The 27,677-nt window shown below is 47.6% G+C and overlaps 1 pseudogene across 1 annotated transcript in view; it reads right to left on the bottom strand.

Annotated features, from left to right (window-relative positions):
* The window catches only part of LOC146870525 (rho GTPase-activating protein 27-like), a 1,164,614-nt pseudogene that overhangs the window by 119,946 nt on the left and 1,016,991 nt on the right, over positions 1-27,677 (bottom strand). The window contains exons 10-12 of the transcript XR_014978312.1: positions 4,548-4,638; positions 1,818-1,922; positions 209-307 (exon numbers count right to left, since the gene is read on the bottom strand). The product of XR_014978312.1 is annotated as a rho GTPase-activating protein 27-like (transcript). The remainder of the gene's footprint in view (positions 1-208; positions 308-1,817; positions 1,923-4,547; positions 4,639-27,677) is intronic.

The following is a 27,677-nucleotide window of genomic DNA, read 5'->3' as shown; positions in this document are numbered from 1 at the left end:
AGTAGAACAGTTGATGCATATCAGCCGAACACTACAAATGTGCGCTCCAACCTTTGCACAGAGATATATACTAACATGCAGTTTTCAATATTGTATTAGCAAAGATACTAATGAAAGATACTGATGAATGGAATCTAAAAACACATTCTATAACAAGATTTTCTCTGCGAGGCCTCCATACTTCGGTGTAGGAGTTATTATTACTTACCATCGTTTGGATGCTGTCCAATATAATGTTATACCAGTCTGTCGCTATGGAATCTTTGTCATGCTGGACAAGATATTCCGAGCCTCCCCACGTTTTCAGCTGTACAGGGAGAAATATACACACATTATTATGAACTCTTGCACGATTACTGAGAATGCAGCTATTAAACAATTACACGGATTTAAAGAGTGCAGAAATAAGGCATCTATGCTGATCTGCGAACTGAAAATGATCTTTTTGCATTTGTCCATGTGCATCAATTAATGAATACCCCAGTCTGGCTTCTATCCTGTAAACTTTGTTGATTTCCCCATAATACAATCTGATATTCTTGTTTGTTCCACACAGGTGGGTCCACTCTACTCTCTACAACAATTTGTTTCTGTATGCAATAGGATTTGAAAAATCCTAGCTTCTTTTCCATGGGTCTAGTCCTCTGTATAAAAAAGTCAAATAAAAAAAAGTAATACGTTTGGAGAATCCCAGGGAAATCTGATCCTAGCATTCATTTTCACTTCAAAAGCTGCCTACCAGAATAGTCCACAGAAATAAATAGTTTGGAATGATGTGGGAAAACAAGCATGCTTACAGAACGAAATGTGTCATTCTCAGCATTCTCCCATCTTGTGAACAAGAGTTCTAGCTATTTGGTCAAAAATTCTGGATACTGCAGTCAAATCTCGGGAAACGATCTGAATGTTTGAAATGTCCAGGAAGAATGGTTGGAAATGATCCATATGTTCAACGAACGTCAGGAGCCTAGGCATTCTGAAAAAGTTATAGTAGAGTAATAAAAAAGAAAGTTAACCTATCTGAAATTATATCATCCTGAAGTGTACATTGTGCTATCAAAATTAGACCAAGTGATCATTCAGCTACGTTTATCTCATGATCAGTACTTAATTTCAGCTTGCGGTTTGATTCAGAGCAAAAGAGATGATTAGACTTGCATCATGGATGAGGAAGCACATTGCTCCCCTTGCACAAGCACGTTCATTGTTTAACACAGATCCTGATTATTTGACGACCCAATATTTTATCCTAATTTCTTTGCAGTTTTATATAGCAGGAACGTGGTCGAAACCCAGTAGAGCACTTCACATGACAACCAGACGTATTCCATGAGAAGCACACAGTACCCAGAGAGATGAAGTGGCTTGCCCAGAGTCACAGGGTGTTTAGCAGAGGCAGGATTCGTACATCGTTTCCCAGCTCCAAATTCGGCTCTTCTACCCAATAGGCCACATCTCCTCTCAACATTAGAGCGTGTTTGTTGCAAATATATATCATAACAATCATAATACATGTATTCTTAAAGTGCGAGCTCGCCCTTGGATGTCTTGGCGCTAAAATAACAGCTGTTTGATATATGGTAGTCACTGAAAACAAACACGCAAACATGGTTGAAATGTTCCTACATCAAAATCAAAAATATAACTTTAGAGTCTCCCCCCAACAGTGACCACATTGTTGTTATGTAGCAGGCAACCAAAGGCATATCCTGAACCTTGCAATGCAGGGTACTAAAAAGTACAGATGTCCAGCCTAAGCAATGCAGAGGCTGTAAGTGAAAGAAGAACAGATGTGACGACAGTCACTAACAGGTTACCTCTAGAACATTCTTCTTGCTGGACTTCTCTTTCGGCGCCCAGCACACTGTCGCCCCTTTAAGTTCCACTGTGTATTCAGGAGTATTCAAACTGGAAGACTGCTTCTAGGAGAAAAGAAAGAGGTTCATTGCTATTGCAAGATAACACCACGCTTTGGTTACAGGAACCAAAAGTCAGATTTCCCTCTGCTATAGTACATGTGTCATGGTTGTGGGGTTGTACGTTTTGTAGTGTGTATGCTGTCCTTGAAAGATTACATTCGGTTATTCGAATGAAAAATAAAAGTTGGTGAATACCAAGGTGATGATTCCAAGACTGGTGAAAGTCAGTCCTGAGAAAAACTATTTATAGCCATCATTGGGCAACCACTCAGACCAGGTTTCAAATCCCAGATCAGGATTAATATAACCTTTGACAATTCCTAGACAACTAGAAAATAGCATGATATCCTTACAAAAATAAATGACAAATGGGACATACATAATGTAACCATTCGATTTACCTGATCAGAAAAGCAAGAGAAATTAATGTACAATAAACGAGCCTTGGAACATTCTCTAAAATATTATATTGTGCTCAATAAAAAAACATAGTTATACTTTATACTTTCTGTACCTCTAGATGGTGGCACGCACAAAGTGCCAACCCACAAAGCACAAGCTGGAAATGTGCATGGCACGAACCGTGTACATGAGCCCTGGTCTCTTTCTAATATGTTACTCCTTTGCAGAATCCCAGTGCTGAAGGGGGCAGCCTGTGAGAATTTGCACAGGAGTGTCCTATGAACTTTGAGGGCCTTGAAGGCCCCAATGAGGCTGTTTGGGTGCAGCGTGTGACTACACCCATCATTATGGGGGACTTCAGGCCACCTCCTTCAGGGATAAGGTCCATAATGCACATGGTGCTCTGAAAAAATGTGCTGGTACTGGGAACAGTTTCTCTCTGCCATGGGTAACACTGCCTATATCATCATCATCATCATCAAAATATCTTTATTCGGATATAAAAACATCCAGGAAAAGAACAAAAACAATTACACATGTTACAATATAATAATGCAAACAAATTCACATATTAAAACTCATTAACAAAAGAGGGAACGAGACAAAATAGGTCGATTCTGAATGGCCTGTCCAGGGCCTCAGTGATTGAGTTACACCAAAACAACTGGCAGGCTATAAGTTCATCAATTGTTACTTATTAAAGTGCAGGGTGCAAGCAACTATAAAGTGCAAAAAACCATCATCCAGAGTAAAATATACGATCATAGACTGCTTAAAACAAATGTTATAAAATAATTTTATCATTAACTGCCTATATCTTTTCGGGGCAAATGATGGATTTGGTACAGCTACAAGGTCGAGGTTGGCTAAAAAGGGTAGGTAGAATAGGTAGTGGCAGGTAACATTTCTGGAGAGCTGGTATTTAATAAGAAAATAAGCAGCTTCTATGGCATCCAGTTTTGGGCAAACAACCATAATGCCAGATGTTGGTAATTGGTTATGTATTTGGCCTCTTGGTATATGATGTAGACGTTGAGCTCCTCTTGCATGCGGAATTTCCTGCATTGGTGCAGGTGGTTGTCAAGTTGATGACTTGGGTGGCTAATGCCATCTGGGTCTGTGGATAGCGGCTGAGGTCTGAAGGAGATGACCTGAGTATGCGGTCAAGTGATGTGTGCTGCAGAGTGGAGACATGTCATTACATATGATAACCTGGGTTTGTTTTCAGAGGGGAGGGGGGGATGGTTCAACTGGAAATAAATGTCTCCATAACAACAAGAGGTAGTATATTGATAGACAAGTAGATTAGCTAATGGTTTGATGGGGAGGAGTCAACGATCGGGTATTAGATCTTTGCACTGTTCTGCCATCTGAGTTAGAGTGTAAATGCAACAAATGATGAACGGAATGCTGAATGAATCAAACATTCTCCCCCAGTCAAGAGATCTGGGTTAAATCCATCGATCTTTTGCTCAATACGCCACCCGAGTTTGGACCCAGCCATACGCAAATCAGTCTTGACCCTGTGCCTCATGGGAACAGTCCAGACTGAACTGCCAATCCAGGTCCTCCCTGGACAGGAAACAAGCATCCTGGGACTGGTTTCAGGGTATGTCACCCTTCATCAGCCAGGCTAGCTTGAATCCAGTGGCACAGTGAGCAAGGGACCCACGTCTGGGCATACCCATCCCACTTAGGGCGAAATGTGTAACTGCAACAAATGATGGACGGAATGCTGAATGAATGAAACATTCTCCCCCAGTCAAGAGATCTGGGTTAAATCCATCATTCTTTTGCCCACTGCGCCACCCCAGTATGGACCCAGCCATATGCAAATCAGTCTTGACCCTGTGCCCCATGGGAACAGTCCAGACCGAACTGCCAGGCCAGGTCCTCCCTTGACCGGAAACAAGCATCCTGGGACCAGTTTCAGGGTATGTCACTCTTCATCAGCAGGGCTAGCTTGAATCGAGTGGCGCAGTGAGCAACGGACCCACGTCTGGGCATACCCATCCCACTTAGGGCGATATGTGCAACTGCAACAAATGGTGGACGGAACGCTGAATGAATCAAACATTCAAGAGAGCAGCAAGTGTTTGTTGAAGGTGGCACGGGAAAGGAGTTGAATAAGTAGTTTGGGTTGCAGTCGTTAGGGAGCAACATATTTAAATTTGCAAAATGAAGTCTAAATTCAATATTAAATTAGTAGGAAGGAAAATGTTTTACCATGCTGCTGGTGGACTGATTTTTCCCATTGTTGTAAAATGTCAAAATCGAACCCTCCAAAACCGTCCAAGAGGAGCTCCAGTTTTTTTTCCTGCAGTTTTAAAATATATCATACATATCAAAACAAGACATGTAGGCTTTTCGACAAAGTAAACATGCATTAGAAATACATTTCTCAGATTTTCTTGGGATAACTCATTAGTTTAATATGTCTTTGAGTTAAGCAAGCCTTTAAGTCCCCACGATCGAATTATGAGAACACCATCAATATCTGATGATAGAAGATTTTAGTATTCATGAAAACATGTACCTACAACCATAACAAAAAAAACATTAATCACAAAAATATAAACAGAATTAGTTTCAAGAGTACACTATAATTAGGCTCGCATGATTTGGTCAATTCTTATTTAACTTCCAAATGTTCTACGTGCAGAGAGAGAAACTAAGGCACAAAGAGGTTAAAGTGGGATGCAAATCTAGGTGACTGAGCGGTGTTTAATATTCAAGACTGTGGTTCAGGAGAGTCTTACAGACAAGTGTAACGCCCTGAACGTCTCAGGATCGTTTAACAGACACGATAATGAGGACGCAACCACTTGTGAAGGGTTAGTTATTTTAATGAAGGCAAAAATAATACAAAGAATAAACAAAAGTTATAGTCACTGGAATCCTCCAGGCTAAGTACGTTACCAGCCCACAGCACGGATGGTCCTAACCGTCCTCTGCATATTCGCCGTTCCCGGCGTATGCCAACAGAGGGCAGAAATGAAATGGCCGACAATGCCAATCGGTAGGCGGTGAGGGGCACGAAGAGTGTTGGGGAGAATCGAGGAGTCAGGGAAACACCCAGCCGGGGTCTCTACCTGAAGGGAGCAGCCGCTCAACCTCTTCCTCAGACTGCACCGGGACGCGGAGTCACCTCCTGGTGGTGCGTCACCGATACCCCAATCAAAAAGCAAGAAGACTGAACCGAGAGCAGCCGCTCGATCGATCCTGTGGACTTCCGAGTCTGTAACGCGGCAAACACCTCCTGGTGTGCGTTACAGCTGGCAGTCCCTGTATCTCTGGTCAGGCTGGGAGTTACGACTCCAACCAGCGAAAGCGCCACTGCGCTTTGACTCAGCCGAGTCAAAAAGCGAAGCTCAATGGTTGACCGGTAGAGCTTCCGGGTCCTTCACAGGTGACGATGGGGCAAGACACGGCCCAGGGAGTAACGACTCAACCTACCTCCGTTCTTGCCTTACTGGAGCACCACTCCGGAACACTGCTCTTCACGAAGCAGGTACGTCAGTGTAAACACAATATCCGACAGCGTTGTACCTCCCGGTTCCTCCCTTTATAGGGCGTGTTTTCCTTGAGTTATGTAACAGCTCTCCTGTTTACATAAGGGGGTGTTTTCCTTGAGTTATGTAACAGCTCTCCTGTTTACATAAGGGCGTGTTTTCCTTGAGTTATGTAACAGCTCTCCTGTTTACATAAGGGCGTGTTTTCCTTGAGTTATGTAACAGCTCTCCTGTTTACATAACCTCTCAACCGCTAAGCATCCTGGGAGATGTAGTCCGTTTTCGCTGGATACCGTTTTCCTCCCCTCGCATGACAGGAATACTTGACAGTACATCCTCCCTCTCAGCGGCTCCCCACGGGTCCAGCGCTGGCAGGAAAACGCCGATGGAACAAGGAGACCAAGCGCGGAGCATGAACCCCTTCAGCCGGTTCCCATGATTGCTCCTCCGGGCCATAGCCTTTCCACGCAACCAGGTACCACAGCTTCCCCCTGTTCCATTTGGACGCCCGTATGCCCGACACTTCATACTCCACCTCCGACTCCACGCATACCGGCCTAGGTGTCCCAGACGGCTTGGAGGGTGCTGGTTTGAGCAATGATACATGAAAGACAGGGTGTATCCGCAACGACTGGGGCAAGCACACCTTCACGTTCACGGGACCCATACATTTGGTAATTCGATAGGGGCCCATGTACTTGGGATGGAACACACTGTTCTTTCGAAACCTCATGTTTCTTGTGGATATCCAGACGTAGTCTCCAGTGCGGTACAGTGGCCCGGGCCTTCTCTTCCTGTCTGCCACAGCCTTGTATCTTCTCTTGGCCTCTATTAGGACAGCCCTTGAGCGCATCAACGTGTCTTTTATGTGTGCCACCCTGTCCGCTGTGGCGGGAATCCTGTCCTCTCTGAACGGATGTAGAAATGGCAAGAACCTGGGATGTTGGCCATAGTTGCTATAGAACGGAGATGACTGTGTGGAGCTGGGAGTGGCGTTGTTATAGGCTATCTCTGCAACCCATAGCAAGTCGACCCATTCTTCCCTGCCCTGGTCCACAAAACATCGCAGATACTGTTTGAGCGTTTGGTTCAGGCGCTCGGTTTGGCCGTCTGTTTGAGGGTGGTAGCTGGTGGACAGGGCGGTCTTAACATGCAGCGCAGTGCACCAAGTCTTCCAGAATTGCGCAGTAAACTGCGACCCCCGGTCCGACACGATCACCCCAGGTAATCCATGCAGTCGTACCACATTCTTTAGGAGTAGTGACGCCAATTCCCCGGCCGTAGGGACTCTCTTGCAGGGGATGAAGTGCCCCATTTTCGTCAAGTAATCCACCACCACCAGTATTGCCGTCATCCCCTGGTCTACCGGTAGGCCCACCACGAAGTCCAGTGATATGCTATCCCATGGTCTATCCGGGGTCGGAAGTGGATGTAAGAGCCCTTGGGTTCGGCCATGGTCGGCCTTCATGGTAGCACACGTAGGACACTCCTGTCCCCACCTCCTGACATCCACTCTCATGGTTGGCCACCAGAAATGCCGTCCCATGCTAGCCACCGTTTTTTCAAAGCCCAAATGACCTGCGCATGGAGAGTCATGGCACCAGATGAATGCTTGTTTCCTTAGCCTAGGCGTGGGTATCAATAGGCACCTGCCCTTCAGGGGTATCCCGTCCTTCAGCTGCCATTCTCTGTGACTGAGGAGCCACCTCCGCCATGCGAATGACATGATCCCTCTCTTTATTCCCCTCAGGAAAGTATCCGGTTGGATAACCCCCAATACCATCCTCGGGGAAATGATGGAACGCTCGGTCGCAGGCAATGGTTCCTTAACTGCAGATTGACGGGACAGGGCGTCCGCCTTCCGGTTTTCCGTCCCCGGCCGATATGTGATGCGGAAGTTGAACCCCGCAAAGAAGATCATCCACCGCAGCTGCCTGGGAGAAAGGTGTCTTGTGGCCGTCATGAACTGTAGGTTCCGATGGTCCGTGTACACCGATACCACATGTCTTGCCCCCATCAACCAATGCCTCCATTCGGTGAAGGCGTCCTTGATTGCGAGAAGCTCCTTCTCCGCAATATGGTAGTTGCGTTCGGCGTCGTTGAGTTTGCGGGACATGTACGCAACGGGATGAAGCACCCCTGTGTCGTGGTTGCGTTGGGACAAGATAGCCCCCAGCGCCACATCCGATGCGTCCGCTTCCACCACGTAGGGGAGATCCGGATCGGGGTGAGCCAACACCGGCGCCTTACCAAAGGCGCTTTTCAGGGCCTCAAAGGCTTTGTTCGCTTCAGGGGACCAGACAAACTCCTTGGACTTCCTCAGTAGCTGTGTGATTGGGGCCACCAATCCTGAAAATCCATCTATAAACCGCCTGTAAAAGTTGGCGAAGCCAATGAAACTTTGGACGTCCTTCACTCTTTGGGGCACCGGCCATTCTTTCACCGCCTTGATCTTTCGTTCTGCCATCTCCTGTCCCTCTGGACTCAGCATCACTCCGAGGAATTCCACGGATGTGACGTGGAAGTCACATTTGCTGAGTTTACAAAACAGCATGTTTTCCCTCAGCTTTTGGAGCACAGCTTTGACGTGGTGTACGTGCTCCTCCACACTGGACGAATAGATGAGGATGTCGTCGATATATACGACCACGTAGATATCCAACTCCTCTCTGAATACCTCATTCAAAAAGTACTGAAAGGCTGCCGGGGCGTTGCACAGACCGAACGGCATGACGAGGTACTCAAAAAGGCCGAACCTGGTCTTAAAGGCGGTCTTCCACTCGTCTCCGTCCCTCATGCGCACCAGATGGTATGCCCCTTTCAAATCCAACTTGGTGTAGATACGAGCTTTCTTGACCTGTTCCAGAAGTACACTGATGAGAGGCAAGGGGTACCGATTTTTTATGGTTATCGCATTCAATGCCCTAAAGTCCACACAGGCTCTCAGCTCCCCATTAGCCTTCGGGATGAAGAAGAGTGGCGAGGGGGCCGGAGACTTGGACGGGCGGATGAATCCTAGCTTGAGGAGTTTATCCAGGTACCCCCGGAGATGCACGTTTTCAGGCTCCGTCAGGGCATACAGCCTGCCGCTGGGAACGCTGGCCCCTGGCACCAGGTCGATCTGGCAGTCAAACTGTCTATGTGGTGGTAGCACTTCCGCCTTCACCTCATCAAATACATCCTCAAAACTGTGATAAGCCTGGGGGAGAGCCACATCTTTTTCTGCCGCTGTAGCCACCGTCTGACTCCCGCTTTCATCTGCGTCAAGGGATTCCGTTCTTATTCCACAATGCAGGATGCAATACGGTGACGTCATTTCGATGCGATGTGTTGGCCAATCCACAGAGGGGTTGTGTTTCTGTAGCCACGGCAATCCCAATATGACGCCATATTAGGGCGCTCGGATGATGTTAAAATCGATTTGTTCCAAATGGTTCCTCCCATATCTCATCGGAAGGACCCCTGTGTGCTGCCCGAAGGGCCCCGTCAACAATCGCCTTCCGTCTACAGCATAGACGTCTTCGGGTACAGCTTTGGGAAGAAGCACTAGCCCTAGCCTGCATGCCTCGTTGTGGTCCATAAACATGCCAGTGGCCCCTGAATCCACCATGGCCACAACGGGTATCCACTGGTCATGCACTCCCACGTGCACCGTGAGAAACAGGTGTCGTTGTCCCTTAGTGACCGAGTTGGAAAGTGAAGGGATGGATGAGTGACTCCGAGATGCCCCTTCTTTGGTCTGGGAGTCCTCTAGTTTTCCGCCGGTATGTCCACCACGGCTGTTACCGACCGGTTGGCCCGATAACGTGACGTCTTCGGTTTGGCAGGGCATTCACGTACGAAGTGGCCTTTTTTGCCACAATATAGGCACAATCCTTGTTTACGGCGTGACTCTTTCTCCGTGGCTGTGAGGCTCGCTCGTATTGCGCCGATGTCCATGGGTTCTCCCTTGGATGCGGTGGAAGTTTCAGGACTTCCCACCGTCACATAGGATGGAAGGGATTTTCCTTTTCTCCCATGATCCCCCTTTCTTTCACTTAGCCTATGTTCCAGCCGTAATACCAGGTTGATAAGGCCCTCACATGTCTTGGGTTGAGGGTCAATATGAGCCACGGCGTCCTTGAGCTCATCGCACAGCCCTTGATGGAAGAGCGCCGTCTGTTTAGCAACAGGCCACTTGGTTTCTGCAACCAGCCTTCGGAACGCGTTGAGATACTGCACCAGGTCGTTGGATCCCTGTCTCAACTCAAGCATTTCACGGTCCGCCGTGTATGAGTCAGTCCTTCTGTCGAATACCTTCAGGAATTCCTCGCGAAAAGCACCCCAATCACATAAGATGGGGTCGTCCCTGCTCACCAGAGGTACGGCCCATTGTGCCGCGTTTCCAGCCAAATAGGAAATAGGGAAAGCCACACGAGCCTGACTCGTGGGGAACGCCTTTGGTTTGCACGATAAATGTAGCGCCACTGGTGTGAGGAATACCTGCACTGTGTTAGGATCCCCACTGTACCTCTCTGGTGTTGCCAAGGGGATGGCTACCGGCATTTCCACTACTACCGCAGGGGTCTGGTTCGTGAGGGAGGTGCTGGGCGTGAGCGAGTCCAATTGGATAGCATCCAATCTGGCTTTTACATCGGCTGTTTCTTGCCTAGAGGCAGCCACTTCAACTTGCACGGTCGCCAAAGCAGCCAGCACATCATCAAGTGTTGCCATGTCTGTTATCGACCGGGAGACAGTTAGTGTTATTAAGGTCGGATATTTTGTAACGCCCTGAACGTCTCAGGATCGTTTAACAGACACGATAATGAGGACGCAACCACTTGTGAAGGGTTAGTTATTTTAATGAAGGCAAAAATAATACAAAGAATAAACAAAAGTTATAGTCACTGGAATCCTCCAGGCTAAGTACGTTACCAGCCCACAGCACGGATGGTCCTAACCGTCCTCTGCATATACGCCGTTCCCGGCGTATGCCAACAGAGGGCAGAAATGAAATGGCCGACAATGCCAATCGGTAGGCGGTGAGGGGCACGAAGAGTGTTGGGGAGAATCGAGGAGTCAGGGAAACACCCAGCCGGGGTCTCTACCTGAAGGGAGCAGCCGCTCAACCTCTTCCTCAGACTGCACCGGGACGCGGAGTCACCTCCTGGTGGTGCGTCACCGATACCCCAATCAAAAAGCAAGAAGACTGACCGAGAGCAGCCGCTCGATCGATCCTGTGGACTTCCGAGTCTGTAACGCGGCAAACACCTCCTGGTGTGCGTTACAGCTGGCAGTCCCTGTATCTCTGGTCAGGCTGGGAGTTACGACTCCAACCAGCGAAAGCGCCACTGCGCTTTGACTCAGCCGAGTCAAAAAGCGAAGCTCAATGGTTGACCGGTAGAGCTTCCGGGTCCTTCACAGGTGACGATGGGGCAAGACACGGCCCAGGGAGTAACGACTCGACCTACCTCCGTTCTTGCCTTACTGGAGCACCACTCCGGAACACTGCTCTTCACGAAGCAGGTACGTCGGTGTAAACACAATATCCGACAGCGTTGTACCTCCCGGTTCCTCCCTTTATAGGGCGTGTTTTCCTTGAGTTATGTAACAGCTCTCCTGTTTACATAAGGGCGTGTTTTCCTTGAGTTATGTAACAGCTCTCCTGTTTACATAAGGGCGTGTTTTCCTTGAGTTATGTAACAGCTCTCCTGTTTACATAAGGGCGTGTTTTCCTTGAGTTATGTAACAGCTCTCCTGTTTACATAACCTCTCAACCGCTAAGCATCCTGGGAGATGTAGTCCGTTTTCGCTGGTTACCGTTTTCCTCCCCTCGCATGACAGGAATACTTGACAACAAGTACAGGGTGAGTCTGACAACCTACATTTTCGCATGGGAATGTCTCAATAATGGCTTAGGGATGCCCAACAGTGCACCCTTCCTCAAGGCCATGAGTCATCCTTCAGTTAGCAAATAAAGTCTCATGCGTCTGAGTGCTCTTTACAACTGCAAAGCCAGGATGGGATTTATGGAACCATGATTTCTAATTCACCTGCTTGGCAGGCATATTGCTACATTTTCCAGATCATGAACCAGAGAATAGGAATACTTTGGAAAGTATTTTGCTTTGCTTTTAGAAATTGAAGGAATGCAGGTTCTGAAAAGAGGCGCTGCATAATATTCAATGCTACGCAGAGGACATAAAAGCCACAACCACATTAAGATGCAGTTATGTTATGTATGAAGAGAGGAGACTGCAGTAATCAATTCTTGTTTATGAGATCATCGGTACCACTAATAGTTTGGCTACAGAGCAGCAAAAAGCATAAAGGGATATTTATCCTAACATTTTGCATAACAAAGGTGTTGTGCTCTGTATATGAAGACACTGTTAGCCATGTTGTAAGTTTCTAAGTTCTCTTTATTGGTTCCAGTTCCAAATAATATCAGTCTTAGTTCAGCCATGTACCAGCTCCTACACCAGCCCCACCAGGAGCAGTCTGCCTAGCTGCTCAGCCCATCTCCAACTGTCACCACTCATCCACACAGGCACCCAGGCATTCCATTCATCACAGTCACACCAACATTCCGTTACCATCTCTCACTCTGTCTGAGCAGCTAGGAAGACCTAGGCTAATTACAATTAAATGTAATACTCAGGATATAACATTATCCCTTTCCTTTTAAAATGAAAACAAAGATTACAATACTAAAGCAAAGAACTATACACAAGAGAAGCAGTAATGTTCATAACTCAAGGATGCAACTAAAAGTAAAACATCACAAAAGAGAGAACAATGCAAATAAAGAAAAGATGGGCAAAATACGACATATAAAAACATGCACCAAAATCCCCCATCCTCTATCATGAAGATTAAGTCATATCAAAGCGTGAAATAAATGATCAAATCACAAACGATGTTAAAACGCAGAGAAACAGACTAACACAGCGTACTTCTGGGAAGGAATAAAAATTGTCAAGCAATTTAAATTACAAACTAGCAACAACCCCATCCTTCCCCATGAACATTTGAAAATAACGTAGTGAAGAGTGCACACACCCCACGACAAACACCCAAGGCCAGAAACAGACAACAAGGGTGAACCAACACTACAGATACACATGTACCACAATATGGACCACATAGAGGTTACACACAGTGAGGCGCAGGGCAACTTACACACGACCACATCTGAAGCATGCGGCGACTTACACAGGACAACACATGATGCGCAGGACGACTTAAACACAACAACTGAAGCGCAGGGCGACTTACACAGGACAACACGTGAGGCGCAGGGCGACTTACACACAACATCTGAAGTGCAAGGCGACTTACACAGGACAACATGTGAGGCGCAGGGCGACTTACAACAACATCTGAAGCGCAGGGCGACTTACACACATACAAACAGACAAGACGTGCAGCGCAAGACGACTTACCAACACAACACAAAGAAGTGGGAAACCACCCACCAAGACCAGAACCACCCTCATGTAAGGAAGAAACTGTGATGTCCACCCACCAGGAGACTATGACGTCCCAACCATAAACAGCGTAAAACTGTGGAATCACGACATAAAATTGCTGTAAATGTTACATTTACTGTAGAACACTAGTGACTTGTGCACCACACCGGTGAGCGACCTCTCATCCGAATACTACTAGGCTAGAAACTTCAATGAGACAGGATTAACAACACCTACTCTTTAGGAAATGACCTAGTAGATTTGAAACATATGAAAAAGATCATGTGCCACGTGGCTGCCTGTTAACACGAAAACTGTGACAACAATTTAAAATCAAGTGAAAAATACTACTATACTTAAATAATACATAGCACTCTTCGTTAAGCATAGTTGCTGTATTTGGATTTCCAATTTGAAGTGGATACAAAATCTTTCTAAAACCACTGGAGAATGATGTGAACACTTCACTATAAGAAACAAAGAAGAGCAGAGAAAACGTGCAGCTTGAAGTTGACAGTAATATCAGAAAGTATCTTCAAACAAATGATGTATACCGCGTGATCCAGAGGGTGAATCCACAAGTCTCTCAAACACTTTAAACTCTTACCCAAATAAACGTCACGTGTGCCCAGACACAGTTGCTTTTACCATGAAAAAAAAATGTCCCGATCAAGAGTAGATAAAAACTTGCACACAGGATACGAAAGCTCCGTTGAACTGAAGCAGAGTCCACATCGTCGTTTCCAGACTGCAAGATGCGATGTTCAAACTTTATTTCAACCAGCAAAGAGCAACGAGGTTGGCAGACACAAATGTAGAGATAAATAGAGCGTGCCAACCCCAGGATGGCGGAACGTTAACGACGTTGTGCCGGATGGCTCACTGCACGTTGCTGTAATGAAGCGTCCAGAAGCAGCATGCAGCTTCGAAGACCCCAGGACGTCACAGAAGATCTCACTGGAGACACGCGCAACACCGCGACAAAGGTGAGTTGCACGCGCCATGCTTTTTGAATTTGAAATTTAAGAAAACAGCTTGCAGCAATTAGTAGAGGGTTATGAGTGCGCCGTATATATCTCAAAGGACAAAATCACCAGGACAACATGTGACTAGAAATCTTCACACACGCTTTAAAAAAAACAATGCGCTACACAAGCATTTAAAACGGCCCACAGCACAAACAGTCCGATCACGCAGACTCGAAGTGTCAGAAAGGATCACAACCACACCGCTCCTGTGTGGCCACCTGGACGTACACACAGTGGGAATGATGTGTGGCCCATGCAATACTCACATAGATTGTGCTTAAATCATGCCACAAATGACAGGCTGTTCCAAACTTTCCTTCTGTGCAGACACTTCACGCAATCATTTGTGACTTCCTGAAGAAAGTACATACCAAGTATTTCAACAGGTTTCTTCACTTCACGTGTGTTTTCTTTGAAGATACTGTGGTCCATGTGAAATGATGTGGCTGGAACGCCAGATGAGGTTGTAGTGTAACTACTCCTCCAACTCACTTAATCCCTTCTGTTTAAAGCACTGTGGCTGGATCACCTACATTAGGTCGAAGTTTAACTTCACCTCCAACTCACTGAATCCTTATGCAGAGGAGTATTTCCAGGCTGTATTTCCAGGCTGCAGCGTCAGTTGGGCTGTCCGTTGACAAGGACACTGGTGGGGCTGGCTTGCCTTTTACTCCATTCTGCTTCATGTATTTTTCTTTCTTTTTTTTTTCCTTTGTAGTTGCGCTGGTTACAATGGTTTCTTTGTAGTCTCTGGGTTAATGTTCAGTCCTTAAGCACACTTGGGTCCAGGTGCGCTCGTCGCCAAAATTATGTTGTGCTCTGTACATGAAGACACTGGTAGCCATGTTGTAAGTTTCTAAGTTCTCTTTATTGGTTCCAGTTCCAAATAATATCAGTCTTAGTTTAGCCATGTACCAGCTCCTACACCAGCCCCACCAGGAGCAGTCTGCCTAGCTGCTCAGCCCATCTCCAACTGTCACCACTCATCCACACAGGCACCCAGGCATTCCATTCATCACAGTCACACCAACATTCCGTTACCATCTCTCACTCTGTCTGAGCAGCTAGGAAGACCTAGACTAATTACAATTAAATGTAATACTCAATAACAAAAGGTGAGAGTGTTACCCTAGAAAGGTGCGAAGATAATGCATAGTAACTTCAAATGAATGTGTTGTTTAACCGGATCCGGTTAAGAAGAGGATGAGTATGGGGAAATATCATAGCTTCCAAGATCATACATAATTTAGAGTTTTGGCAGCTTGCAACTTATTTAAAAGGAAAGTAGGGAGTCCTAATTAAAGGGAGTTACAACAATATAGCCAGGCTCAAATAATAGCAGCAACTGCTGTCCTTTTGCCATTCTTTGTTTAAAAAGTTAGTGGTTTTCTCACCATGTGAAGTACTTAAGATATCCTATTCACCATAACATTTCTTTAGCTATCTGAGTTTAGGTTTCTCTAAATCTGTTTTTAACCACTTGCTACACATTCAGTTCCTCACCAAGTTATGTGCTGTTGGAAAACAGAATGTGCTGAGAGATTGTTGTGAAGCAGCCATAATAGGGTTTGAATGTCATCTGTATACACATATTTTTTAATTCCTCTATTATCTAGCGCTTTCACAAGAGAGCTGACATATATATTAAAAAGATGAGGGTATAATTAAAAGCCCTATAGGACACTACACCATCCAGTAATTGGAGTGGAACCGTATGTAGAGAATTTGACAGACTGTGATTCATCAGTGAGGAAAGACTTAAATCAATTAAGAGCAGTGCCCTTAAATCCTGCTGGCCTGAGCTGATCCATAAGAATGGCATTGGATACCATATTGACCGGCGACTAACTAGTCCAACAGGATCAATGCATTAATATGTCATTGGTTCAAAGTCAGCTCTCAGATCGTCTACAGTAAATAAAACAACAGATTTGGTGCCAAGCGCTGGAAGCTGTCAATTAAGATAATTTCCTGCAGGTCATCATATGGTTGTTTAGCTATATGGTCTTCAATATTTTGGCACCCACCAGAAATTGAGAGTGCATTCTTTTTTTCTAGTATTGAGAGGTCAGCCCCCTGGTTCTTTAAGGTGATGTCACCAAGGCCTCTTTGAGTGTCTGAGTAGCTATCCATTGTTCTAAGCACGAGTTAACAGCAAAAAAAAATGTTTGGCAGTTGTCCGGAAAATTTGTTTCAGAATATGAAGTGAACAACGATCAAGAGGAGAGCCTGATTTTAAGATAGTTTCAAAGAAAGGCTGTTCAATAGGTGTTTCAAAATCCGTTGCCCTCTTAGTCTCAGTTTTTGAAAGGAGGAAGGTGGTCAGTGGTAGACGTGGAAAAGTGCCTATCTCAAACTCTACTCTACTTAGTTACATGCTCTGCTCCTCCGTGCAGTGCTGTAGCCACTGTAGGTCTTAGCTGCGGTTCTTTGATTTCCAAACCCGAGGCCAAGACATGGGCCCGAGCAGTCGGTGCAAGGGAGTTTTGCAGCCACAGTGACCCAGTGATTCAGCGACCTGTTAGGGCCAGGAGGCAAGGACGCAAGAAGTAAGAAGTAAGAAAGAAACCTTGGGGTTGCCACAGGTGGTGGCAGAGACAGATGTAGCGGTCTAGTCGTTGGCCGCTTTGCAGAATGCAGACCCCAACCCGGAACTCTATACACACAATGTATCACCTTCTGGCCAGGTGTGGCCAGAAGGCTTAAATAAAGGGTCCGGAGTCGCTCGTGACTTCCTGTCCATACTAGCAGTGCATGTGTCCGTAGTGCTTTACTTATATATATATATATACTATCTGCCCCACTGCTAGGCCCAACACTGGCGACGAGGGTGTGAGCGTGTAGAATTCCTCACCTCTGCAGCTGATCTTTTCCTGTCTGCCAAAGCACCTGCTCCGGCCGCCCTCCTGTGGATATCGCTGCGTGTGGCCAGACGTAGAGCGGATCGTATCGTGGAAGTCTGCCCGTCCGAGGACCAAGGTACCGCCACCACCTATTAGGCAACATCGCGGCGACGCCCCGAGCAGCGCTCTCCCTGAGACCCGCACGGTGTCTGAAGACGCGCGCGGAGGCCTGCGCTGAAACAGAAGAGTCTTTATTTGGCACAGCGAACGAGGATAATTAAAGACGGCAGGAGCGCCTGGCGGCCCTCGGCAGTGCCTTGGCTTGCGTGGAGCGAACGAAATACGGACAACAAGCACTGGCAAATGCAGCACACCGATTTTAACAAGCAATGGCAAAAGAGAGGGGGATTAAGCCACCAAGACCTGCAGGGGAGGAAACAAGAAGGCAACAAGCACTGGCAAAGTCCAGCCCACATAGTCACTAAGCATTGGCAGAGTGTGGTGCTAAAGTACTGCCAGAAACCACACTGCCAATAAACACAAAAACACTTGCATGCCCAAACAGGAGAAGAAGTCCAGCCAATCAGAAACCGGAAAATAAGCACAAGCAACAGCGGCTACGGACAAAGGGAAGGCGCGTATGGCCACACATCGCAGAGGCTGTCAGGAAGCCGGTAGGTGGTGCAACGACGCACAGCCATGACAGACCAAGCAGGGGCAGCAGCAGCCCCACAGCAAGCAGCAGCGGCAGCTCCAGAAGCGCCCATACACTCTCAAGTTAGCGCGCTATCACCGTTTAGCGAACTAATTGATCCTGCCACTGCATCCCCAAGGTGGAACGTGTGGGTTGGCCGGCTGGACAACTATTTCATCGCCACCAGAGAAACGGATGGTGCCGTCAAGAGATCATTGCTACTGCATTTCGCAGGGGATGAGATATACCAACTATTCGCACACCTACCAAACACTGGGGCCCCCACAGATTACGACGCAGTGGTGAGGGCACTCAATGCCCATTTTGACCCTCAGCTAAACCCCAATTATGAACAATTTAAATTGCACCAGGCCCGTCAGAGAGAGGGAGAGTCAATGGATGCGTTCCACGCACGCTTGAGAGAGATGGCCAGCACGTGCACGAAAGATGATCCGGTCAAAGAGGTGCGCGCGCAACTTATCCTGGGGTGCCGAAACAAAACGTTGAGGACGCTCATTCTTCGACAACACAGGATCTCCCTGGAAGACATGCTTGTCCTAGCAAGGTCACATGACCTGTTCAAGGTCCGGTCCATAGCGATGGAGGCGGCACTCATGCCCACAGGGAGTCAAGTAGTGGCCGTGAAAACAGAACGAGTGGACGCAGCCTACACCCCAGGGCGTGGCAGTAAAGGGCGATGGCCCACGAGAAGGCCGCGTCAAGACTGAAGGCTTTAAATAAAGGGGCCGGAGTCGCTCCTGACTTCCGGTCCATACTAGCAGTGCATGTGTCCGTAGTGCTTTACATATATATATATATATATACTATCTGCCCCACTGGTAGGCCCAACACTGGCAACAAGGGTGTGAGCGCGTAGAATTCCTCACCGAAGCAGCTGATCTTTTCCTGTCTGCCGAAGCACCTGCTCCGGCCGCCCTCCTGTGGACATCACTGCGTGTGGCCAGACGTAGACCGGATCGTATCGTGGAAGTCTGCCCGTCGGTGGACCAAGGTACCGCCACCGCCTATTAGGCAACATCGCAGCGACGCCCCGAGCAGCGCTCTCCCTGAGGCCCGCACGGTGACTGAAGACACGTGCGGAGGCCTGCGCTGAAACGGGAGAAGCGCGCATGCGCAGAAGAGTCTTTATTTGGCACAGCGAACGAGGATAGTTAAAGACGGCAGGAGCGCCTGGCGGCCCCCGGCAGTGCCTCAGCTTGCGAGGAGCGAACGAAATACGGACAACAAGCACTGGCAAGTGCAGCACACCGATTTTAACAAGCATTGGCAAAAGAGAGGGGGATTAAGCCACCAAGACCTTCCAGAGGAGGAAACAAGAAGGCAACAAGCACTTGCAAAGTCCAGCCCACATAGACACTAAGCATTGCCAGAGTGTGGTGCTAAAGTACTGCCAGAAACCACACTGCCAATAGACACAAAAACACTTGCATGCCCAAACAGGAGAAGAAGTCCAGCCAATCAGAAACCGGAAAATAAGGACAAGCAACAGCGGCTACGGACAAAGGGAAGGCGCATCAGGCCACACATCGCAAAGGCTGTCAGGAAGCCGGTAGGTGGTGCCACGACGCACAGCCATGACAGACCAAGCAGGGGCAGCAGCAGCCCCACAGCAAGCAGCAGCGACAGCTCCAGAAGCGCCCATACACTCTCAAGTTAGCACGCTACCACCGTTTAGCGAACTAATTGATCCTGCCACTGCGTCCCCAAGGTGGAACGTGTGGGTTGGCCGGCTGGACAACTATTTCATCGCCACCAGAGAAACGGATGGCGCCGTCAAGAGATCATTGCTACTGCATTTCGCAGGGGATGAGATATACAAACTATTCGCACACCTACCAAACACTGGGGCCCCCACAGATTACGACGCAGCGGTGAGGGCACTCAATGCCCATTTTGACCCTCAGCTAAACCCCGATTATCAACGATTTAAATTGCGACAGGCCCGTCAGAGAGAGGGAGAGTCAATGGATGCGTTCCACGCACGCTTGAGAGAGTTGGCCAGCACGTGCACGGAAGATGATCCGGTCAAAGAGGTGCGCGTGCAACTCATCCAGGGGTGCCGAAACAAAACGTTGAGGACGCTCATTCTTCGACAACCCAGGATCTCCCTGGAAGACATGCTTGTCCTAGCAAGGTCACACGACCTGTCCGAGGTCCGGTCCACAGCAATGGAGGTGGCGCTCATGCCCACAGCGAGTCAAGCAGTGGCCGTGAAAACAGAACGAGTGGACGCAGCCTACACCCCAGGGCGTGGCAGTAGAGGGCGATGGCCCACGAGAAGGCTGCATCAATCGCAGTGCGGATACTGCAGCAAAGAAGAGCACGCCCCAAACTAGTGCCCTGCCCGAGGGAAGACTTGCTCAAAGTGCGGGATTCCCAATCACTTCTCCAGCGTATGCCGAGTGGTATGCGGGGCAGACGAAAAGCCGGACGACGGCCACCGACGAAAGCAGTGAGACACCTCTTGCTTGAAGAACCCAACATGGCACGGACGCTGAAGGTGTCCCCACAACACAGAACATACCTCGAAGACCCGTCCACTGACGAAGAAGAAGAGTGCCTCCTCATATCATTTGCAAGTGACCTAAAATGGAGGCGACGCCCTCAACCGACGTGTGCGATTGAGATTGCAGGGTCCCCCGTTACGGCCATCATTGACACCGGAGCCTCTGTCAATGTGATGGGGAGCCAACATTACAAGAAACTAAGTCCAAGACCCCAACTCACACCGTCCAAGGTAAAAAGTCTCACGTATGGGAGTCAGACGAACCCTGCCGCTAAAAGGGAAAATGACTGTGCAAGTAAAGTCAGAAAGTCATGAGGTAACAACCACATTCCATGTGGTCGACAGAGAAGCGGATATTCTGGTGGGGAGCCACACCGCTGAAGATCTAAGCCTAGTGACATTTGCAAATGCGGTAAGAGTACTACAAACAGAAGATATCCTGGAGCTGTTCCCACAGTTGTTCAAAGGGCTAGGGAGCATGAAACGACCTCCGGTGCGACTGCACATTGACACGTCAGTAAAGCCCGTGGCCTTAAGACACAGACGCATCCCATTCCATCTACGGCCGTTGGTTGAGCAGGAGCTAATCAAGCTTGAAGAACAAGGGGTGAAAGAGAAAGTAACCGGACCAACCCCCTGGGTGTCACCCATGGTAATTGCTGAGAAGCCGAAACAGCCTGGACAAATCAAGCTCTGCATAGATATGCGCATGCCTAACCAGGCAATAAGACGGGACACTTCACACCCACCGTGGATGATATCCTTGCTGATCTAAATGGGTGCAGGTGGTTTTATAAACTAGACCTCAACGCAGGATATCACCAGCTGAGGTTGGCGGAGGAAAGCAGGTATATAACTACCTTTTCAACACACCTGGGACTCAGACGAGATAAAAGACTACATTTTGGGATATCGTCAGCCGCCGAAATGTTCCAAAACGCCGTACGGGAAGTCCTGTCTGGGCTCCAAGGGGTATTAAATGGGAGTGATGACATCTTAATCCACTCAGCGACTTTAGAAGATCATCACCGGCGACTCAGGGCCACCCTCCAACGTCTCGCGGAGCATGGAGTGACTCTCCATAAAGAAAAGTGCCAATTTTTGTGAGAAATCGTCGCAGCAGAGGAGAGTTCCGCACACCCTATGAACCAGGACTGTGGCTAGTCAAAGTCGTGAGAGGTACTGCTGTGACGGCCGAAAAAGTTGGAGAAGTTATCACATGAAACATATCCTGGTTCAAGAGGGTGCCTAACTCAGAAGTAGAGAGACCAATAGCCGAGGAGGTCCCTGGTGGACGTAATGGGCAGCCAGGTGGAAGCCATAGCGTGACAGGTGGCCCGAGTATGGACGTAGCGGCTCCGGAAAGCCTAAGAGATCTCAGGCCAGAAGAACTCAGGCCAGAAGAACGGTCGGTGATAGAAGGGCCAGTGAACCCGAGAGATGGCAGTCAACGACATCGTTACAATCTGAGACCCCATCCGAAGCCCAATCAAAGGCTCACTGACTATGTGTGTTAATTTTATTTTATTTTGATTTGAACTGATTTGGGATGGGATGTAGCGATCTAGTCGTTGGCCGATTCGCAGAATGCAGACCCCAATCCGGAACTCTATACACACAATGTATCACCTTCTGGCCAGGCGTGGCCAGAAGGCTTTAAATAAAGGGGCCGGAGTCGCTCGTGACTTCCGGTCCATACTAGCAGTGCATGTGTCCGTAGTGCTTTACTTATATATATATATATATATACTATCTGCCCCACTGCTAGGCCCAACAACAGTGACTGCAATAGGCAGCAGGCTCTATGCGCTGCATGGAGGCAGCCGGCGTTAGACCGGTGCAGCATGTGCTCACCTCAGTGCCCACACGCCCAACCTCACCAGATTTAAAATTCCTGGGAGTGAAGAGGCCCACTCCTGCCCCTCCCGCCACTCCTGGCCCCCGCGCTCTCTGGCCTCAACTTGCTTTTACCATGCTTAGTACTAGTCTAACCAGCTACCTTGGCACAGACGACTGCAGACGATGTTACACAGTCTTAACCACAGTGAAGCGTACTCAGCAGGGGAGTTTCAAACACTCTGGGAAGAGGTAAGCAAGAAAGGTGAAAGCGAGTATATAAATCTATATAAAAACTCACGCACAGAGGCTGACTTTGGAAGGAAAACAAGATGGCGACAGGCTAGGCTGCTGCAACAGCTCAATGGTGTGATCCTGTTACCCCCACCCGGTGAATATGAATATTTGCCCCAGACATTTTCTGGAGGATGATCCTATCTATGCTGAACCTGCTGCTTAAAATTGTAGAGGAGAAGATCAATCACAGAGTGTATTTCTCAGAAACAGCGGCTCTACAACAAGAAATGGCCCTTACCTGCTGGCGGATCTGGCATTCTTTGAGCTTTAGCTGCGGTTCTGGCTGTGAGTGGCAAGGATCTCCGCCGGATCTGATGAGAGAGCAACGCTGTGCAGATCTAAAGATAATGAAGCCGAAGGGGTCCCCGACGTCAAGGGCGAAAGCAGGAAAGAAATCGACAGCGGATAGTCCCCCTCCGGGGGTCACAGCTGCAACACCGGTGAAGCCCCGATAGCTGGAGGATAGCGTGGCTGGATTGGGGGCAGGAATGACTTGATTGCCAGGACGACAAGGCAAAAATCTGACCCAGAAGGATCCTCCGGGAAAAACGCTTCCCCAGCAAAGTCCGGCCGGCCCAACAATTGTGGAGCTGTTTTCCGGATCAAACATCTATGAGAAGCAGACAAAGCAGATGCAGGCTAACGCTGCCGAAGATGAATCGACAGGAGTGCCGATGGAGGACGGGACGGAAGCAGCGAGAGGTGACTTATCCAAGAAAAATTCTGGACTCGTAACAACCGGAGAATCTGGGCAGCTAATGGTGGAGGTGGGGGAAGATACCCCGATCATGCTCACCATACCTGGGGTACCCGTTATACCTGGTGCCCCAAGTGTAACTAACTTTGCAAATACAGGTTCAATGGAGGCTGCTGAGACCTGGGTAGATCGAGTGGAGAAGGGCATGGGAGATGCTACTGCTACCATGGAGGGGGGGCAGAATGGAGGTGAACATCCACAACAGGCAGGGGACATGCGAGCCCAGCGTAATGATAACTTAGCCCAGGCAACTCTGGCAGAAGCTTATCCGAGTAAATACTCTGATTCTTTGTTAGGTCAAGCCATCTGCATGGGGAAAAGTGCTGAAAGCTCCACGCAAAGGAAAAAAATACAGGCAACAGATGTTATGGTTGGTGGCTTACCATACATGTGATCCAAGCACCTTGCGCAAAAGATCCATTAGGGGAAAGAAACGGATATAGAAGCAACGGACTACTTCTAGTCAATGTCAGATGGCACAGAATCAGTGGTCGGATCGATTTTCTCGACAAGTGGTAGCGAAGTAGAAGAAGAATGTGAAAGCCCCCATGACACTAGTGGAAGGGATTCCGCTGCAATGCTACGGAGGTCGAAGAAAACAGTGGCCCTCTCAGCCCGAACTAAAGTGGGAGAGCAAGATCTGAACTGGTATTACTCACCCTCTAGCCTGCTAGTGGGGGACACAACTAAATCTCCCCTCAATATGGAATCGGTGCCCACAGCAACTTTGGATGCAATTTTGCAATCAGTCATGGCCCATCGGGAGGAGTCCAGCCAAGATAATAGGCGCTCCCAAGCGACTGTTCGAAAAATCCAAGGCTCAGTTCGCAAAATAGCCAAAGTATGCAGTGAAATTTCGGATCGTTTAACTGATCTTGAAACAAGAACTGGTATTATTGAGTCCAAAATGGTGTCAACGCAGCTGCAGACTACATTACATGAGGCTAGACTCGTAGATGTGCAGTGGAAGCTCGAAGATCAGGAGAACCGCCAACGAAGAAACAATCTGCGGTTCCTGGGTATCCCTGAGGACAAAGGGGGTACGGATATTTGTCCCTACATGGTCGATCTGTTAGCCAAAGCATTTCCCCAGGTTGAAGGTTGGAACTGGGCCCAGGAAATCCAACGAGCATACCGGGTCCCTTTGGTGATGAAACAGCAAGGAGGTGCTGACGCCAGACCTCGAGCAGTGCTCGTGTTTTTTGGAAACTATCTCCTTCGACAGATCATTTTTTAAAAAGCCAGACCAGACCGCAAACGCCGGCTGGATGATGTCGAGTTCTTTACAAGACCGAATTTCTGTCATGTGACTGTCGAAAGACGATGGAGGCTACGGCAGATGATAAACCCTTTTCAAGAAAAGGGAGTTCAGGTCTACCTCTTGAACCCGGCAAAATTAAAAGTTATAATTGGGGATAGTGTCCGCTATTTTACATCAAAAATTAAAGCGAAAGAATTTCTGGATGAATTAAGTTGGAAAGGCTAGGGTGGCTGGGCCGGGTTAGGTATCAAGCAACTGAATGAGAGTTGGACTAGAGACCTCTCTTTCTTTTTTTTGTGTATGGTTTGTAGGCATGTTTTTTTTGTGGCCATTTGAATAGCAATGGGTGGGGGTAAGCGGGACGATGGGTATTTTAGGATATAGGGGTGAGGTTTAAGCTATATTTAGATGTATGCAGTGGGGATGTATTGATGTTTTTGATCTATTGATGAAAATTGGAAGGGGACTCACAGATAATGCCAAGAGCCGCATCATCCTTACTAGACCATAGGTCTAGTAGCTTTCATGGGCGGGGTGAGGGGTGGGAGAGGCGGGAGGGGGATCAGGGTGGGTTGTGGGAAGGTGGGGAGGGGGTAGGATAGGGAGCAAGGGAAAGAAAAGCCAGTTTAGGTACATCAAAGTGAGGAGACTCAGACATAGAGAAAAGGAAATAAAAAATAAAAAATGGAGTGGTAGGTTAATCAGATAGTTCATTTTGGTAGTAGGGAATGGATAAACTACAGAATGACAGAGCAAAAAGAGCCAAAATATTTGAGATTCTGCGCTTCATTATCCCCGAAATTATTTGCTTACAGGAGACCCATATCCCATGGAACAATAAGGGTGTCCTCCAGATAACAGGCTATGATCTGGCAGTTTGCTCCACACAGACCTCCATGATTAAGGGAGTAGCGATATTTATCAAACGGCAAGCGGGCATTAGCAAACATACTCTGGCGGATAAATGGGGTAGATGGGCTATTGTTACTTTAAATACGGGGCTGACTGTAGGGGTAGTTTATGCTTCAAACCAGGACGATCCCGAGATCTGGGAAGAGCTGGAGCTGGAGCTTTCTGCATGGCTAACCCCATTAGTAGTATGTGGAGATTTTAATATTCACTCCGGGATTTCAAGTGAGGTGGGGCTGAGATATAAGGGGAGAAAACCCCTGGTCAACCGGGCCATAAATAGCCTAAAATCTAGACATTGTCTGGTAGATGTGTGGGCAGCTAAGAATAGTGTAGATTCAGGCTATACATACTTCTCATGCCCCCATCAAAAATATGTTCGTTTAGACTACTTTCTGGTTTCAGCCACTATTCTGGGGGAGGTTGAGATAACAAAGCTGCCGCAAATCTTTTCAGCGCACAATCCACTTTTGCTTGAAATAACGCATCAGGGTTTGGAAAGGGAACTCCGCTCCTGGTCGTTTGATAGGAAATTGTTAGTAGATGAGGATTTTATCAAATATATTAAGAATTGGTCTAGAGATTTTTTTAAATTAATCGATATAGTGCCACCCGTACGATTGTGTGGGATACGTATGTAGGGTGTTTAAGGGGGAAAATAATAAGCTATGAAGGCCAACAGCGGATGCTACGGAGTAATCAGATTACCTCCCTCATGACCAGGCTGGCGCAGCTAGAGACAGAAAACAACAATTTGTTATTTCAGGGGGAAGCAGACAGAAATAACTGCGGTGAAGAACCAGATAATCATTGTTAGATCAGAGCTAAATAATTTTTTTCAGACGCAAGTTGCTCAGCCATATCAAATACATCGTAGAGAGCTATATGAATATGGGGAAACGACGGGTAGACTCTTGGCCCTTAGAATTAGACAAAAGGTCTCCCGTAATAATATAAAAGAAATTAAAAACTCAGAGGGGCAGATGGAAACTACTTCTGCCAAGATAATGGGGTTTTTGAACAGTTCTATAATAGGTTGTATCAATTGGATCCCAGTGATATTCAACCAGTTACTGTAGGGGAGTACCCACAGCTTAGCAGACTAGATCCTGCCATATGCTCGGAGCTGGAAGAAGAGTTCTCGCTAGAAGAAACTGTGTCGGCCTTAAACTCCCTTTCTTCTGGGAAAGCAGCAGGCCCAGATAAAATTCCACTGGAGATATACAAAGTACTCCAAGCTGAGTTGGCTGTACTACTCCATGATCTTTTTTTAGATGTCCAATATCGAGGAATCCCACCCAAGTCTTGGCAGGAAACGGACATAATAATATCTCATAAGAAGGGGAAACCATCGACATTGCCTGGCTCATATCGTCCCATTTCATTGATAAACTCGGATGCGAAGGTGTACTCCAAAATGTTTGCGACTCGGCTTCAGAGGGTCATAGCCAGATTGGTTTCGCCATGGCAACATGGCTTCGTACCCGGCAGGGGAACTACGGACCATATACGACGGGCAATTTCTCTGCTGGATATAGCCGGGGCTAGGGGGGATGGACTGGCTGTGATCCTCTTGGACGCTGAGAAGGCTTTTGATAGGGTGACATGGCAGTATTTGTGGGGAGCCTTAGTGGAGAGAGGGTTTGGCCCTAAAATGATTACAGCTATTCAGGCGATGTATCATAAACCTTATGCCAGGTTACAGGTGATGGGAAAGACGTCAGACCCAATAGTGGTGGCAAGAGGTACTAGGCAAGGATGCCCCTGCTCCCCAATTGTCTTCGCCATATATCTAGATCCATTAATTAACCAGATAATTCAGAACTCTGCGATTGAACCCTATCAAATAAATGGCTATGAGACAAAGGTACTCGCCTACACGGACGATATCGCTTTGGTTACGTCGAATCCAACAATGGCAATATTAGAAATTGAAAGTATGGCGGAGAAATTTGGAAGCAGGTCAGGCTACTGTCTGAACAAGGGAAAGATGCAGATAATCTGTACAAGACAGTGCAATTTACAAGATCCGCGACAGACTGAATCAGCAACGTATTTGGGGGTAAGGATAGGACCTGATCTAGATATACTGTGGGCAAATAATCTTGATTTAGTGTTGGAAGAGGTTACCTCCGAGCTCCGACGGCTGGATAAACTGCACCTAACGATAGTGGGCAGAGTAAATGTTTTAAAAATGAAGATCTTTCCCAGAATACTATACCTATTCCGCTCTATCCCCTT

The sequence above is a fragment of the Triturus cristatus genome, chromosome 1_1 (genome assembly GCF_964204655.1).
Source record: "Triturus cristatus chromosome 1_1, aTriCri1.1, whole genome shotgun sequence".
Taxonomy (NCBI): Eukaryota; Metazoa; Chordata; class Amphibia; order Caudata; family Salamandridae; genus Triturus; species Triturus cristatus.
Note: the sequence above shows the minus strand (reverse complement) of the source record. Positions and strands in the feature narration are given on the sequence as shown.